Genomic DNA, 18,714 nt, shown 5'->3' with positions numbered 1-18,714 from the left:
CAAGTTGGTCAAGGAACATTTTATCCCCAGGCCCTCAATAAGCCGACAGCGGTACAAATTCAATTCCGCTGTTAGGGCCTCTGAAGAGTCCATCTCATTCTTAATAGCCAGTCTTTGACAGCTCGCTGAGCACTGTGAGTTCAGGACCGTGCTTAACGATATGCTAAGCGACCATTCAGTTTGTGGAATCCATCATCTCAACATCCAAAAGGAATTCCTGGCTGAAATTACCATTATGCTAGAAAAAGTGATTGAGATAGTTCAGGCGATGGAATGCACCAAAAAGGTGCCTCTGAGCTCCAAAGCATGGCTGAAGGGAATGTCAACCAAATATGGCCACATGGTGCACCGCAGGATCAACAGGCACAGTGGAGAACAAGACACGGTCCTCGGGACTGGACTGGAGTTCTTGCCATTGTTGCAAGTTTGTGTGTTTCCATTGTAATCATGGACGCCACATTCAAGCACGTCGACATGCAAGGCAAAGTGAGCCAATGCAAAAAGAAACAACAGCAGCAGCAGTCCACTGCACCATTGAATCAAGTGAAGAAGAGCTCTGAGGAGAAGTACGCAATGTACCGCCTGAACATATTCCAGGTAAAAAATTTCCATTGAAATTATCTTAAGTGGGAACGGTAAGCCGTTGAAAATGGAGGTTGACACTGAGGCCTCAGTGACAGGTGTGGGGGCAGACCTTCAAGTATATTTGAGATGGAGTTCCAACTTTAAATTTGAGCAGCACCACAGCCAAGCTTTCTACTTACATTGGGGAAACCTTGAAAATCCTTGGGACTACCAACATACCAGTGGCTTATAAAGAGCAAGAGGCCCATCTGCCCTTGGTTATCATGGAAGGGCACAGGCCAAGCCTAATGTGGAGGGACTGGTTACGGCAAATCAAACTCAGTTGGCTGGAAATTTTCAAAATTTCCAACAATGTCCTTCAAAGATGTCCTGCGAAGATTCGAGGACGTCTTCTATAGTGAGCTTGGCTGGATCAAAGGCGCGAAAGCACAAAAAAAAGTTAAAACTTTTTTTAAAATTTAGAGTGCCCAATTATTTATTTTTTTCCAATTAAGAGGCAATTTAGAGAGGCCAATCCACCAAACCAGCACATCTTTTGGATTGTGGGGGTGAAACCTGTGGTAGTCTGTATTATGGGGTATTATGGTACCGAAGTTGAGGCTGTAAGATCATTGCTGTGGGAAGTACCTGAGACAGGAAGATCATTGGTGAAGCCTGCCTGCTGGTCCGCCCAATAAGGCGGAGTATAAGAGTCTGTGTCTCCCTAGCAGCTGCATTCTGTACCTGCGCTGCTGGGGGAAACAGCTAGTCCAATAAAGCCTTCAATTGTCATCCAATCTCGCTTCTGGAGTTATTGATCGAGCATCAATTTATTGGACTAGATTTTAAAGAATGGAGCTCCGAATCAAGACGGAGTGTCTGCAACTCAGCCCCCATGCGGCAAACTCAGCGGCAACCTTCAAACACTGGCTGGCGTGCTTCAAAGGGTACCTCAGGATGGCCATGACTGCACCTACATGTTCTCCACTCGAGGGTGAGCCCAGAGATCTACACCCTCATCGAGGATGCGGATGATTTTGAGGCTGCGATGGCCCTGTTGAAATTACACTACATTCGCCCAGTAAACCAGGTTTACGCCCGACATCTGCTAGCGACAAGGCGACAAATCCCGGGGGAATCACTGGATGAATTCTACCGCGCTCTCCCGGTACTGGGTAGGAACTGTGACTGCCCGCAAGTTTCAGCCAGCGACCACACAGAACTTTTAATCCGGGATGCATTCGTTGCAGGTATGCTGTCCTCCCAAATCCGGCTGCTGGAGAAAGAGACACTAGGCCTCAAGGAGGCAAGGGCCCTTGCTAGCTCTCTGGATGTGGCCTCACGAAACGCCCGGGCGGAGGTCCCCGACCGCGCGGCAGCCCCTTGGGCTGCATGAAACCCACCCTCGGCCGACCCCGATGCATCCCTCATCCCACCACAAGCTTGTGCCGCGCGGCTACCAGGCAACCCCGGGGGGCCCCGCTGTTATTTTTGCGGGCAAGCCAAGCACCTCTGGCAGCGCTGCCTGGCCCGCTCCTCCACCTGCAAAGGTTGTGGCAAAAAGGGCCATTTCGTGCCGGTATGCTAGGCCCGGGCGGTCGCCGCTGTTTCCGGGGGCGAACCGGGGCCGCCACCACAACTCCCTCCACGGGCCATGTGCGGGCCGCGGGCGCCGCCATCTTCATTTTCCCCATCCATGTTCGGGCCCCAGGTGCCGCCATCTTGTTCCCCAGGGACCACGTGCGATGCGTGGGCGCCACCATTTTGCCCACCCCCAGCCATGTGCAACCTGTTGGCGCCGCCATCTTGGCTGGAGTCTCAGGGCCCCGATTCGGATGACCACACACCGCCCGAGGAAAATCTTCAACTTTTACCACGACTCGCCTCGGTGACCCTGGACCAGTCTCGGCCCCGAATGCTCTCGACTGCGACGATGACCGTGCTCATCAATGGGCGCAAAACATCCTGCCTGATCGACTCCGGGAGCACAGAGACCTTCATACACCCCAACACGGTGAGGCGCTGTTCTCTTCCCATACACCCAGTTAACGAGAAAAATCTCCCTGGCCTCCAGGTCTAACTCTGAAGAGATCAATGGGTTCTACGTAGCGAACCTCACGGTCCAGGGAAGAGAATTAAAAAATTTCCGACTCTACGTCCTCCCTCACCTCTGTGCTGCCACGCTCCTGGGATTGGAATTCCATTGCAACCTCCAGAGCTTAACTTTTAAATTCGGCGGCCCTATACCCTCCCTCACTGTCTGCAGCCTCGCGACCCTCAAGGTCGACCCGCCTTCCCTTTTTGCGAACCTCACCCCGGATTGCAAACCCGTCGCTACCAGGAGCAGACGGTACAGTGCCCAGGACCGGACCTTCATTAGGTCGGAAGTCCAGCAGCTACTGAAGGAATGTGTTATCGAGGCTCGTAACAGCCCCTGAAGAGCTTAAGTAGTGGTTGTAAAGACCAGGGAGAAGCACAGGATGGTCATCGATTATAGTCAGACCATCAACAGGTATACGCAGCTCGACGCGTACCCTCTCCCCCGCATATCTGATTTAGTCAATCAGATTGCACAATACAATGACTTCTCCACGGTGGACCTCAAATCCGCCTACCACCTTCTCCCTATCCGCCCGGACGACCGCAAGTACACTGCATTCGAAGCAGATGGGTGGCTCTACCACTTCCTAAGGGTTCCCTTCGGTGTCACAAATGGAGTCTCAGTCTTCCAACGGGAGATGGACCGAATGGTTGACTGGTACGGTTTGCGGGCCACGTTTCCTTACCTCGACAACGTCACCATCTGCGGCCACGACCAGCAGGACCACGACACCAACCTCCGCAAATTCCTCCATACCGCAAAAACCTTTAACTTGACATACAACAAGGACAAATGCGTATTCAGCACCGACCGTCTAGCCATTCGGCTATGTAGTGCATGATGGAGTCATAGGCCCAGATCCCGAGCGCATGCGCCCCCTCATGGAGTTTCCCCTCCCCCACTGCTCCAAGGCCCTGAAACGCTGCCTGGGATTTTTTTCATATTACGCCCAGTGGGTCCCCAATTAAGCAGACACGGCCCGCTCACTAATCCAATCCTCAGTTTTCCCCCTGTTGGCAGAGGCCCGCCAGGCCTTCAGGCGCATAAAGGCGGACATCGCAAAGGCCACGATCCACGCAATCGATGAATCCCTTCTCTTCCAAGTCAACAGCACGCGTCCGACGTTGCTCTGGCGGCCACCCTCAACCAAGCGGGCAGGCCACCCTCAACCAAGCGGCCTTCTTCTCATGCACCCTCCATGCTTCAGAAATCCATCATTCCTCCATTGAAAAGGAGGCCCAGGCCATAGTAGACGCTGTGCGGCACTGGAGGCATTACCTGGCTGGCAGGAGATTCACGCTCCTCACTGACCAACGGTCGGTAGCTTTCATGTTCGATAATGCACAGCGGGGCAAGATAAAGAACGATAAGATCTTACGGTGGAGGAGCGAGCTCTCCACCTACAACTATGAGATCTTGTATCGTCCCGGGAAGCTAATCGAGCCTCCTTTCCCACGGCACATGTGCCAGCGCACAAGTAGCCCGACTCCGGGCCCGCCATGAGGTCCTCTGCCACCCGGGGGTCACTCGATATAGTCAGACCATCAACAGGTATACGCAGCTCGACGCGTACCCTCTGTCCCGCATATCTGATTTGGTCAATCAGATTGCACAATACAAGGTATTTTCTGTACCTGTGCAGACATGGGGAGAATGTGGAAACTCCACACGGACAGTGACCCAGGGCCGGGATTCGAACCCAGGTCCTCAGGGCCGCAGTCCCAGTGCTATCCACTGTGCCACATGCCGCCCCCGTGGAAGCCAAAGTTGATGTCAATCCGGATTCAACACCCAAGAGCCAGACCAGTTCCCTATGCCCGGCATCAAAAGATCAAAGCTGAGCTTAAGCACTTAGACGAATCATGGAATCCCTACAGTGCAGAAAGAGGCCATTCAGCCATCAGGACTGCACTGACCCTTGGAAAGAGCACCCCACTTAAGCCCACGCCTCCACCCTATTTCCATAACCCAATAACCCCACTTACCCTTTTGGACACTAAAGGGCAATTTAGCATGGCCAATCCGCCTAACCTGCACATCTTTGGACTGTGGGAGGAAACCGGAGCACCTGGAGGAAACCCATGCAGACAAGGGGAGAAAGTGTAAACTCCACACAGACAGTCACCCAAGGCTGGATTTTAACCCGATCCCTGGAACTGTGAGGCAGCAATGCTAACCATTGTGCCATCAAGCCACCCATCATTACAATTGGGCTTCATTAGACTTGTTGAGTTTTCTGAGTGGGCAGCCCCCATCGTCCCTGTCCTCAACCAGGTTGTTCCATAAGAATCTGTGAGGATGTTCAAGGTCGTTCACCGGGCACACATGACAGTGGCCTGGATGAGCAAATTTCTTGGAATAGAGGGCAGGTGTGTGAGGAGTACGGGAGGGCCAGCAAACCATGTCCATATGTTCTGGGCATGTTCGAAGCTTAGGGGATTCTGGCAGGGATTTGCAGAGGTCATGTCCACGGTGTTAAAAACAAGAGTGGTGCCGACTCTGGAGGTGGCGATTTTCAGAGGGTCGGACGATCTGGGAGTCTAAGTGGCGAGAGAGGCTGACGTCTTGGCCTTTGCCTCCTTGGTAGCCCGGAGACGGATATTGCTAGCGTGGAGGGACTCAAAGCCCCCTAAATCAGAGACCTGGGTTAGCGACATGGCCGAGTTTCTCAGACTTGAGAAAATTAAGTTCGCCTTAAGAGGGTCAATGTTAGGGTTCGTCCGGAGGTGGCAGCCGTTTGTCGACTTCTTCAGGGAAAACTAAATGTCAGCAGAGGCAATAAGAAATAGGGGGGGGAAGCTAGGCTACCTAACTTCCCCCCTACCCAAGGTCCACACCTCCACCCTATCCCTATAACCCAGTAACCCCACCCAACACTAAGGGCAATTTTGGACACTAAGGGCAATTTATCATGGCCAATCCACCTAACCTGCACATCTTTGGACTGTGGGAGGAAACCGGAGCACCCGGAGGAAACCCACGCACACACGGGGAGGATGTGCAGACTCCGCACAGACAGTGACCCAAGCCGGAATCGAACCTGGGACCCTGGAGCTGTGAAGCAATTGTGCTATCCACAATGCTACCGTGCTGCCCAAATGGTAACTGAACTTAAATCCTTCCTAGTAAATCATGATGGCAGGTTCATTCTGAATTTAGCCACACCATTGGCACCATTACACTAGCTACTAAAGAAACATCTGGTTTCAATGGAGGGAGCCACAAGAAAAAGCCTTTCGCTTGGTGAAACAAGCTTTGCAATCATCACATTTTTAGGTCACTTCAACGCTGGGTAATCGATTGTTCATATGCGATGCTTCTCCTTATTGGATTGGGGAAGTACTATCCTACAAGAAGAGTGATAGTTCCGTGCAGCCTTCGGCCTTCGCCTCAAGGACTGTCAAAAAGCATATTGACCATTTGATGGGTTGGGGGCGGGGGTTTGCAATGACCCCCAATCCTGAACAGAGGGGTCCCACTGGTGTTGTTGACACTCCTGCGAATGTTCCTGAGCGGAGGGAGCTGAGAATTCCCAAGTCAACCCAGCCAGCTGTGCTGATGGAAGCCGATGAGATCAGTTCCCCTCCCGAGGAGACTGGGCTGACAACTTGACTACCTCGGACAATGGACATCAGGGAGGACCTGAAGATCCTCAGACCAACTGACTCTTTGAAGAACTCTCTCTTCCCTGATGTCTCTTGCCATGTATATAGAACCTGTACATAGTTATTGCGATAATATAATAATGTACTGAAGGAGGCAGAGGCGCCTTTAAGGGGGCGGGCCTGGTGCCCATGTGACCGGCTTGGGGCCAATCGCACGGGGGAGCGCGAACCCTGCCAATAGCGAGTTAGCATGGAGCCCTGGGAGCAGGGGCCCAGGCAGAGTAAATATACCAGCCTTTGCCTTTTGTTAACAAACACCTTTGTTACCATTGGAAGTCGCCAGAGTGTTGTGGGGAAGGTCTGGTCACTATATTTAAATATAGACATCAACACCCTGCAAGCCAACATCATCATTCTGCCTGTCTCAGACACGGGTTTTGAGCTTCAAATATTGTCAACCCCTGTCCGTCTGCTATCCTTGGATTTCTAGATTTGGTGAAGCCTCTTTTCCCCTGTGGATCCTGATCACCGGCTGTCTAAAGTGGGCACATCTCAGTGTAGGGAATGACTGGTCCCACGGATTAGCGATGCCTCCCTGCAGGTTCTCGTCCAGGCCATGTGAGATTGCCACTGATGGCTGCAGGAGATCTTCCCGCCCGGCCAAGGCAACCTTGTGGAGATTGCAGCGGAGGTTAGCGGCCGTGAGGTTCCAGAGACAAAACTGAGTCCAATGCCACAAAAGCGTCAAAGATATTCTTGCGATTCTCAAGGGTAGGTGACAGGGACTGGTCACTGCAAAGGGGCACTCATGATGGCGTTAAACACTGTAAATGTGTGAGTGGTGAGGTGTGCCAGGCAGGAGTTTGAGTTCTAGGCCTCAGCACCAGATGGAAGATGCGGACTGAACATGGGGGAGCTTGTTCATGCTGTGAAAGTTGCACCAGTTGCAGGAGAGTGCATGTGTGGAACACTGATTAGGGAGGTGACATAGTGGGGTGGATTCTCCATTGCCCACCACCAAAAGCGGGTTTCCCAATTAAACGTTGGCCGAAAAATGGGATTGGCGCTGTTCCAGTCCTTCGGTCCCCCACCGGCAGCGAGCAACACGCCTGCTTCGGCAGCACCATGCAAAGCCTGAGTCTCCGTCCCCCTGTGATGCTCCAGCCCTCTCAGCTGGGATTCGTGAGTGAATTGGTGCAGGCCCTCTCTCCCCAACAATGCAAATCCTTCCCCCGCCCGCCCGACTGCCTTCCCCAGCCTCTGCCAAACGCCCCATCAGATCCCCCAAGCTGCATGGTGGATTGTTGATCTATCTTTCCCTTCCTGCTCAAACTCGTCTCCATTACCCTGCTTTGATGCTAACCACAATGTTTTGAAACACTCTTGCTATGATTGACAGCTCCTCACCACATCAAGAGCAGCTGAGTGCTTTGACTTCCTCTTTTTCACAGCAGAAACCACTTAACTGCTTTAGAAGTGGTGAGGAAGAGAATTGTGGTTAGCCTTGTTCTCAGGGTCTGTGGTGATGTTGCACAAAATCATCGCCCCCCCCCCCCCCCCACCACTCCTTCGAACATGGCATTGCTGAGCTCCATAATGCATCTGTGTGTGTCTGACTTGAGACACATGTTCCCCCTGGAACCCTGAAACAACACAGTGACATGGAAATTCAAGGTGGCTGTAAATGTTAAAGCTATTGGCAAAGGATTGCCTAACATTCCAAGGACCATAGGTCTTCCTGCAGTAGCTGACATAGGTCATCCTCAGTTATCTTTAACATCTGCAGGTAGTTACTCCGTGTGTGCTATATATATATATATTCAGTTACGTGTCATTGCCTCGTGCCACACTGGCCCAAGGTTGCCAGCGTCCTTTGCTGCCTGACCCTCTGCTGCTGCCCCTTGTTATCTTCCTGGTCATTGCTGCACCTGGCCCTGGGCCATCCTCTGCCGGTTCCTCTCCTCTTCCGCCACAACATCAAAAACAACTGGGTGGTCGAGATGCATCCTGTCTGCCTGAAGTAAATTGAGGAAAACACAGTCTACCTGGCCTCCTTCTTGACTTGATGACTGTGGACCAATGGGGAACCACCACTGTGCATCAATCACACACTGGTCTCCACCCACCCTACCGTGACCAACTCCCTTCTCAGCCTGGCCTCTGACCACCTCTCGTAGATGTTACAGTGATGTCTGTGGACACTCTCACTCTTACACTGGAGCTGTAAGCTGTAACTTTTCGCCCTCCTAGGTCACTTTTGACCTCCACTGCTTCATCTATGACCCTCCTTCCATCACCTGAACTCTGCTTTCTGTGACTCTTAAGCTACCCACCATCACCCTTGATCACCTGTCCATCAACAAAGAGTTGACCCTAACACCTCCCATCACCGTCAAGCTGGCTCAGGCACCCTGGTCCTGCAACAACCCCCACATCGTGTCACCCTCAACAATGCCAGCAGTAACACTCGACCCTGGACCTATCAACACTTAGTCTACCCTCGGCTATCATCGACTCTCCCAGCTTTACTATTGACTTGCCCTTGCCCGCACTTGATCTCCCCTTTATCAAACTTGACCTCTCTTCGATTGAGACTGACCTTCCCTCTGTTTTCCAGCTTCCTCCCTCCGTACACCATGACTCTTCTTAAGAACTCCAGAACTTCCCTTCTGTGATAGCACGGCCCCTTAAGGGGAAATCCCTCACGATCCAGATGACCGGCTTGGTGCCTGTCCGGGTGAGTATGTGAACACCAACCAATGGGAAAAAGCATGGGGCCCTGGGAGTAGGGGCCTGGGCAGTGTGGACCTGGGAGTCGCAGAGTGAAGACCTATTTCAGAGACCTCTTTGCCTGTATATAATTAACCTTTTCCCTGTTCTCAATAAACCCATTTTGGTTATACAAGAAACCTCCACAGTATTGTCTCGAGCCACTGCACCTTCCATGGACAGAAATCCCACTGTTTTTAGGGCCTCCATGACCCAATCTGCGTTCCATGGGTAACCATGCCTTGACCTCCCTGCTCCCTGGATAGCTGCCATCCAAGCTCAATGGAACAGAGCTGCCTCCTCTCCCTGGCCCCAAAATCCTCCCCTCCAAGAAAATCAGCTCACGTTCACTCCAAATCTACCAGGAAGACTGCCCCACCTACTGCGTTCCACCTTGAACCCGTCCTCAATCCGAAGGAACTTGTTTCTCGTTTGCTGCTGAAGTAATTGCAAAGTTAAATTTGACGACCACGTGTCAAATGAATATTCATGACCTGATAATGTATTAAACTCAGTTCCCGTCGCTTGCCGTCAAGCACGGTCTGCCTTTAATCTGCTGCCAACTTTCTTTCCAGCTTTCATCCTGCCCAATTCATACTAGGCCCTGATTTTCTGATGGCCTTGCATTGTGAGTGATGCAAGCTCAGATCGAGTCTTTACTGACCTGTGAGTTCTGTCGCACTGCTTCCTTGATTTAAGGCTGGTGCTACGCACCATTAAATGTCCCAGCACAGGGGGCGGCTACAGGCACACTGCTACAGGAATTTATGATTGTCTTGGCTTTTTGTTGGGACTAGTCCTCATTTAGGGGCTTTCTTTTCATGGTTTCTTGCTACTGTACCGTTGCTCGTGCTTTGGATTCAAACTGAATTCGTTTCCTTTCGTTTGGTTTGAGCTTTACTGCTGAAACTCACCGTTTTGGACATTTTGCCTGACAGTCGCTGTCGTCTCCGTCCCCTGGGGATTAGCCAGTTCCTGACTCATCTCGGTATCGCACGTCACAGGAAAAGCCCAATTTCAAACTGGAGTCAACAGGAATTGCAGGTGTGACTTTGTGAAGCTGCACCAGGACATTTACGCTCCTGCCCAGGAAATCCTGACCAGCTTTCGACCTCGCACATGATATGGATTGCACTGGGAGCGCACAGCTGCAGTTTAATGAAAAAAGAGCAGGAAATCCTGGGAAGTCTCCTCCGTGCACCAGCTACATGAAGTCAACGGAATTCAGCGTTGAGGCTCGGATGTGTAAGCAGCTCATTTAGTTGTATATAAAACAGATGTGAATAGGCAGTCTGGTGATCAGACGTAGTGGTGAGCAATGTCGCCGAACGCGTTATGCATGAGGATGACATCAATTTAGGTTGTGGTTGCAGGAAAAGAGTGTGAAGAACACCAAAGAGATGGCCCGGTAGCAGGTGGTAAAGGAGGTGTTGAGCTTACCTTGGCACATGGTGCCAATGGTGGAGGTCTCGCTGTTACCTCGCTGAGCACAATGGGAGGTTGGCATGAGAGGGATAAAAATGATGGGATTGAGTCACGCGCAGGCGTGGTTAAAGCAGTGATGTGCATCAGAGAGTGCTTTGACTATGAGAAGGGTTATACCCAAATATCTCATTTTCTGTCTCACGCAGGCCCCAGCACTGCAAGCTACCCTGCCCAACCACCTTCATGCCCCCCGCTACCCTGCTCAACCACTCCCGTGCCCCTTGCTACACTGCCCAACCATCCTCCACGCCAAACATCCCCACCCCCTCCCCTCCCGCCCCATCACCCCCAACTCCATCCAAATTAATCCTTGGGTAACAAGGGGAGGAACAGATGTCCGAGCACACAGCAACACATCAGACAAGACCATAACCGCCATCTCAGCTCAGGCATTTGAGGGATGTAGCAAGTGTTTAGAGTCGGTGACACAGAGTGAAGGACACCACACCAGAGTGCAGGAAGAGGTGTCAGAGACGTCTGTGTACAGTCTCTCTTGGAGGAGGGGAAGGCACTCCAGTGGACAGGAATGTGCAAACTTAGGAGTCACCTTTGAGGACATAGTATTTGGACAATAGCAGCAGATGTTTGCACTGAGTGCTGAATTTGGTGCATTTTGAGTGCTATAGTAAGAGTTTGGTGACCGAGGGAGTATAAGGCTTCATTTTTATCTAAAGTTTAGTCTTTCTTTTATTTAGTTAATTAACTTAAAAGTTGCTGTTTGGTTTAGAAGAAGGTGAATTTTCAATCAGCTTTAAACAGGCTTCTACTTCTAGGCACTTGCAGCTGGAGCTTGTTAATTAGTTAATTGGATTAGGCCAGTTTTCAGAGGCTAGATTCACAGTATAAAAGTGATCCCCTACAGTGCAGACTTTGTTTGCACTGAGTGCTGAATTTGGTGCTTTTTGAGTGCTATAGTAAGAGTTTGGTGACCGAGGGAGTGCTGAATTTGGTGCATTTTGAGTGCTATAGTAAGAGTTTGGTGACCGAGAGAGTGCTGAATTTGGTGCATTTTGAGTGCTATAGTAAGAGTTTGGTGACCGAGGGAGTGCTGAATTTGGTGCATTTTGAGTGCTATAGTAAGAGTTTGGTGACCGAGAGAGTGCTGAATTTGGTGCATTTTGAGTGCTACAGTAAGAGTTTGGTGACCGAGGGAGTTAGGTGAGGAGGGAGTAAGATGCTCCTTTCATTTTGTTTCCGACATTTCCACAAAGAGTGAGAAGAGAGCCAGGAGTTTACAGAAAGTGTAGCTGACTGGGAGCAGAGTCGGAGGGCGGAGATCTAGTTAGTCCACAGGGCAGCTATATTCTGTCAGGTAAGAGGGGATGGAGGCTAGGCCAGTTGCATGCTCCTCCTGTAGGATGTGGGTGGTGAGGGATACCACCGGTGTCCCCGCTGACTATACCTGCGGGAAGTGCACCCAACTTCAGCTCCTCAAAGACCGTGTTAGGGAACTGGAGCTGAAGATGGATGAACTTCGGATCATCCGGGAGGCAGAGGGGGTGATTGAGAAGAGTTACAGGGAGGTAACCACACCCAAGGTACAGGACAAGAATAGCTGGGTTACCGTCAGGGGGAAAAAACAAACAGGCAGACAGTGCAGGGATCCCTCGTGGCCATTCCCCTTCAAAACAAGTATACCATTTTGGATGCTGTTGGGGGGGATGACCTACTGGGGGAAGGCCCTAGCGGCCAGGTCTCTGGCACTGAGTCTGGCTCTGGTGCTCAGAAGGGGAGGGGGGAGAATAGAAAAGCAATAGTTGTAGGAGATTCAATGGTTAGGGGAATAGATAGGAGATTCTGTGGTCGCGAGCGAGACTCCCGGAAGGTATGTTGCCTCCCGGGTGCCAGGGTCAGGGATGTCTCGGATCGTGTCTTCAGGATCCTTAAGGGGGAGGGCGAGCAGCCAGAAGTCGTGGTGCACATTGGTACCAGCGACATAGGTAGGAAAAGGGGTGTGGAGGTAATAAACAAGTTTAGGGAGTTAGGCTGGAAGTTAAAAGCCAGGACAGACAGAGTTGTCATCTCTGGTTTGTTGCCGGTGCCACGTGATAGCGAGGCTAGGAATAGGGAGAGAGTGCAGTTGAACACGTGGCTGCAGGAATGGTGTAGGAGGGAGGGCTTCAGGTATTTGGATAATTGGAGCGCATTCTGGGGAAGGTGGGACCTGTACAAGCAGGACGGGTTGCACCTGAACCAGAGGGGCACCAATATCCTGGGAGGGAGGTTTTCTAGTACTCTTCGGGAGGGTTTAAACTAATTTGGCAGGGGAATGGGAACCGGATTTGTAGTCCAGCAACTAAGGTAGCCGATATTCAGGACGCCAAAGCGTGTAATGAGGCAGTGGGGAAGGGAACACTGACAAAGGAGAGTACTTGCAGGCACGGAGATGGGTTGAAGTGTGTATACTTCAACGCAAGAAGCATCAGGAATAAGGTGGGTGAACTTAAGGCATGGATCGGTACTTGGGACTACGATGTGGTGGCCATCACGGAAACTTGGATAGAAGAGGGGCAGAAATGGTTGTTGGAGGTCCCTGGTTATAGATGTTTCAATAAGATTAGGGAGGGTGGTAAAAGAGGTGGGGGCGTGGCATTGTTAATTAGAGATAGTATAACAGCTGCAGAAAGGCAGTTCGAGGAGTATCACCCTAATGAGGTAGTATGGGTTGAAGTCAGAAATAGGAAAGGAGCAGTCACCTTGTTAGGAGTTTTCTATAGGCACCCCAATAGTAGCAGAGATGTGGAGGAACATATTGGGAAACAGAATTTGGAAAGGTGCAGAAGTCACAGGGTAGTAGTCATGGGTGACTTTAACTTCCCAAACATTGAGTGGAAACTCTTTAGATCAAATAGTTTGGATGGGGTGGTGTTTGTGCAGTGAGTCCAGGAAGCTTTTCTAACACAGTATGTAGATTGTCCGACCAGAGGAGGGGCAATATTGGATATAGTACTTGGTAATGAACCAGGGCAAGTGATAGATTTGTTAATGGGGGAGCATTTTGGAGATAGTGACCACAATTCTGTGACTTTCACTTTAGTAATGGAGAGGGGTAGGTGCGTGCAACAGGGCAAGGTTTACAATTGGGGGAAGGGTAAATACAATGTTGTCAGACAAGAATTGAAGTGCATAAGTTGGGAACATAGGCTGTCAGGGAAGGACACAAGTGAAATGTGGAACTTGTTCAAGGAACAGGTACTACGTGTCCTTGATATGTATGTCCCTGTCAGGCAGGGAAGAGATGGTCGAGTGAGGGAACCATGGTTGACAAGAGAGGTTGAATGTCTTGTTAAGAGGAAAAAGGAGACTTATGTCAGGCTGAGGAAACAAGGTTCAGACAGGGCATTGGAGGGATACAAGATCGCCAGGAGGGAACTGAAGAAAGGGATTAGGAGAGCTAAGAGAGGGCATGAACAATCTTTGGCGGGTAGGATCAAGGAAAACCCCAAGGCCTTTTACACATATGTGAGAAATATGAGAATGACTAGAGCGAGGGTAGGTCCGATCAAGGACAGTAGCGGGAGATTGTGTATTGAGTCTGAAGAGATAGGAGAGGTCTTGAACGAGTACTTTTCTTCTGTATTTACAAATGAGAGGGGCGATATTGTTGGAGAGGACAGTGTGAAACAGACTGGTAAGCTCGAGGAAATACTTGTTAGGAAGGAAGATGTGTTGGGCATTTTGAAAAACTTGAGGATAGACAAGTCCCCCGGGCCTGACGGGATATATCCAAGGATTCTATGGGAAGCAAGAGATGAAATTGCAGAGCCGTTGGCAATGATCTTTTCGTCCTCACTGTCAACAGGGGTGGTACCAGGGGATTGGAGAGTGGCGAATGTCGTGCCCCTGTTCAAAAAAGGGACTAGGGATAACCCTGGGAATTACAGGCCAGTTAGTCTTACTTCGGTTGTAGGCAAAGTAATGGAAAGGGTACTGAAGGATAGGATTTCTGAGCATCTGGAAAGACACTGCTTGATTAGGGGTAGTCAGCACGGATTTGTGAGGGGTAGGTCTTGCCTTACAAATCTTATTGAATTCTTTGAGGAGGTGACCAAGCATGTGGATGAAGGTAAAGCAGTGGATGTAGTGTACATGGATTTTAGTAAGGCATTTGATAAAGTTCCCCATAGTAGGCTTATGCAGAAAGTAAGGAGGCATGGGATAGTGGGAAATTTGGCCAGTTGGATAACGAACTGGCTAACCGATAGACGTCAGAGAGTGGTGGTGGATGGCAAATATTCAGCCTGGATCCCAGTTACCAGTGGCGTACCGCAGGGATCAGTTCTGGGTCCTCTGCTGTTTGTGATTTTCATTAATGACTTGGATGAGGGAGTTGAAGGGTGTGTCAGTAAATTTGCAGATGATACAAAGATTGGTGGAGTTGTGGATAGTAAGGAGGGCTGTTGTCGGCTGCAAAGAGACATAGATAGGATGCAGAGCTGGGCTGAGAAGTGGCAGATGGAATTTAACCCTGAAAAGTGTGAGGTTGTCCATTTTGGAAGGACAAATATGAATGCGGAATACAGGGTTAACGGTAGAGTTCTTGGCAATGTGGAGGAGCAGAGAGATCTTGGGGTCTATGTTCATACATCTTTGAAAGTTGCCACTCAAGTGGATAGAGCTGTGAAGAAGGCCTATGGTGTGCTCGCGTTCATTAACAGAGGGATTGAATTTAAGAGCCGTGAGGTGATGATGCAGCTGTACAAAACTTTGGTAAGGCCACATTTGGAGTACTGTGTACAGTTCTGGTCACCTCATTTTAGGAAGGATGTGGAAGCTTTGGAAAAGGTGCAAAGAAGATTTACCAGGATGTTACCTGGAATGGAGAGTAGGTCTTACGAGGAAAGGTTGAGGGTGCTAGGCCTTTTCTCATTAGAACGGAGAAGGACGAGGGGCGACTTGATAGAGGTTTATAAGATGATCAGGGAAATAGATAGAGTAGACAGTCAGAGACTTTTTCCCCGGGTGGAACAAACCATTACAAGGGGACATAAATTTAAGGTGAAAGGTGGAAGATATAGGAGGGATATCAGAGGTAGGTTCTTTACCCAGAGAGTAGTGGGGGCATGGAATGCACTGCCTGTGGAAGTAGTTGAATCGGAAACATTAGGGACCTTCAAGCAGCTATTGGATAGGTACATAGATTACGGTAAAATTATATAGTGTAGATTTATTTGTTTTTAAGGGCAACACGGTAGCATTGTGGATAGCACAATTGCTTCACAGCTCCAGGGTCCCAGGTTCGATTCCAGCTTGGGTCACTGTCTGTGCGGAGTCTGCACGTCCTCCCCGTGTCTGCGTGGGTTTCCTACGGGTGCTCCGGTTTCCTCCCACAGTCCAAAGATGTGCAGGGTAGGTGGATTGGCCATGATAAATTGCCCTTAGTGTCCAAAATTGCCCTTGGTGTTGGGTGGAGGTGTTGAGTTTGGGTGGGGTGCTCTTTCCAAGAGCCGGTGCAGATTCAGGGGGCCGAATGGCCTCCTTCTGCACTGTAAATTCAATGATAATCTATGATTAATCTAGGACAAAGGTTCGGCACAACATCGTGGGCCGAAGGGCCTGTTCTGTGCTGTATTTTCTATGTTCTATGTGTGGACATCTAGGGGAGTTCCAAAGAAGTTCAGGTTCGGTGGATTGGCCATGCTATATTGTTCCTTAGTGCCCCAAGATGTGCAGGTTAGGTGGAGTTGCACTCGGAACATAAGCCCTGACATTCATGGAACGCATGAGGCACTGTGTTTCCTTAACAGGATGGCCACACTATTGACACAGCAGTTGCTGGAATGAATGACCACTGTGCACCAGGAGCCAGTCCTATCAATCCACCTGAAGGCTAAACCAAGGCTGTGGAGGTTACTAAGGATGGTGAAAGTGCTGAGAGCTCCTCAACACCCTCCTCTCCCTCCACCTCCTTAGCCCCTCTGCCAGAGCCCTGTTCTGCTGCACATGGACCAGTGACCACGGCTGCCAATGCAGAGGCCGCAGCCTTAAGGAGATCCCAAATGGGTACCTGTACCACAAGACCAGCTACCATGCTGCTGATTGCCGTATAGACAGAGAGCAGCCTGCCTACACCTCCTCCAATGCAACATGGAGGGCACTTTGTAGGAATGTGTGAGAGCAAATGGCACAGTCCTGCCGAGAGCACTAATAGGTTCACCGTGGTTACTGGTTTCAGATTGTATATGTCACAGTTGAGCACTTGTTGAATACATTTCTTTTCACTTCCACGTGACTCAGTGTGTGTGTGTGTACAAGAAAGGACTCAGGAGGAATGATAAAAGTCAAATCAATCCTGGCTTCATGCCAGTAATATTGAAGGCAGCATGCTGAGATGCATCTCAAGGTGGCTTCTTCAGGAGCAAAGATGTGGCTTGATTGGTGAGTCATATGATTGGTGAGTCACACAGGACTCCAGAGTTGAAAAGCTCAAGCACTGCGATATACCTTGTATTTTTCAGTTTCCATCGAGGCATGAATGTTGGATGCAAGACATTCATCCGCACTGCAGTGTTATACTTTGGCCGAGGTCATGTATTGTCCAGTTAACATCTGCTGTCCCCATTACAGTGGCTGCATTGTCATTCCCACTTTCACAGGATGTGGTTTGTGCAGTTTGCGGACGTGTATGTAAGCAGGGCTGATGCATATGGTTCCCAGTTCTTAAACAGAACCATTGGCTGTAATGGATGTAGCCAAAGTTATTTCTGTTTAGGCCCAGGAAAGTTCCTCATCCACTCTTGCCAAAGATAAAGAAAGTAATTGGACAGAATCATCCCAGAAATTGGCAAAGTCTGATTTCAGGTGGAGAAAATGGCGTTGAACTCGCTGATACCAATGGTGGGTTTTTCCAGCATGTTTCTGGCAGTTTGTTTAAAAAATGCAGAGGCACAGGTTTCATGTCGTATCACTGGCGGGGCAGCCTCTGATTTCCCCGCCCCACCATGATCTCAAAGATTCATCCATCCGGGCGTCATATTTACAGGCCACTTCTGCACAGAACCAGCACTTCCCACGGGATAGGAAGCTACTCGCAACTCATCACTGCCAAAGCTCGGAAACATACTGCCTCCAAATTTAGCAAGACTCCTTCAATTGCCTTCTAGAAGCAGTGGAGGCCCGCCACGATGTTGTCTATCCCAGGTCTGGGTGAAGACTACCAAGCAAGACCACCAATCCAGCATGGGAGGCAGTGGCAGCAATGGTCAGTGCCAACCTTCCAAAGGAGGACAGCCATCGAGTGTCAAACAAGGATGAATGACCTCCTTCCGAAGTTCAGGGTAATTCACTCTTCTCTTGACTCTCAACTCACACACTCACAGACCCATCACACATCCACAGGGATTTCACTCACTGCCAGCTGAAGAGACACCACCACTCGCTCTCCCACACACACCTTCATCACCCCTGCAGGTTGTGTCCTCGTCCCATCTATGGCCTGACATGCATCCTGCTTACACTCTCTCCATCTTCGTACAGGACAAGCTGGCTCACAACAAAAGGAGAGGTCCTAGACTGATGGAGGATGCCTAAACGCAAGATTTCGAGGAAAGAGCGATTTAGTTGGCCGGCGAGGATGTGGACCATTCCTATGCTGTCGGTGAGGCCAGAGGCGCTCAACGAAGTGGGGATCCTCCATTGCAGACACCATGTTGTGAGTGATGTCTCCTGTTTCACAGACCCCTGTCATGCACTAATGATCTTGCATTTCTTTCACCAGCACATCAAGGAAGCAGCCAAGGGGTTCCATCCGCCAAGTCCTGGACGCCAGCCTTGAGAAAAGCATCAACGAGCAATATACGGACACCAAAATCGCTGACTCATCACAGTGCTCACCCATATCCTCCACCAGTGCAGAGGCGCATACCTCAATGGGACATAGTTCCAGAGGAGTTTCAGAGTCACAATCTGGTGAGCATATTGCATTGTCTGGTGGAGGCAGGGAACTCCCAGCATGTTTGGAGGATAGCTGGAGTCCAACAGATGGGCCCGAGTCAGATGACGAGCCTCTGAACTCATGCCTTAGTTGCTGGAGCTGCAAAGAAAAGCTCGGGAACATCGGGAAGGGATGCCTGTTGTACTCCTCAGATTGCAAGGCATGATGGAGGGGTCAGTCTGTCTTCAGTCCAAAGTGATCACACCAACAAGCCAACACATTGAGGTCAACAGTGGTAGTGTGGCTGCCACCATGGA

This window comes from Scyliorhinus torazame, chromosome 2 (genome assembly GCF_047496885.1).
Source record: "Scyliorhinus torazame isolate Kashiwa2021f chromosome 2, sScyTor2.1, whole genome shotgun sequence".
NCBI classification, from domain to species: Eukaryota; Metazoa; Chordata; class Chondrichthyes; order Carcharhiniformes; family Scyliorhinidae; genus Scyliorhinus; species Scyliorhinus torazame.
The sequence above is the reverse complement of the archived record's forward strand: the minus strand, read 5'-3'. Positions refer to the sequence as shown.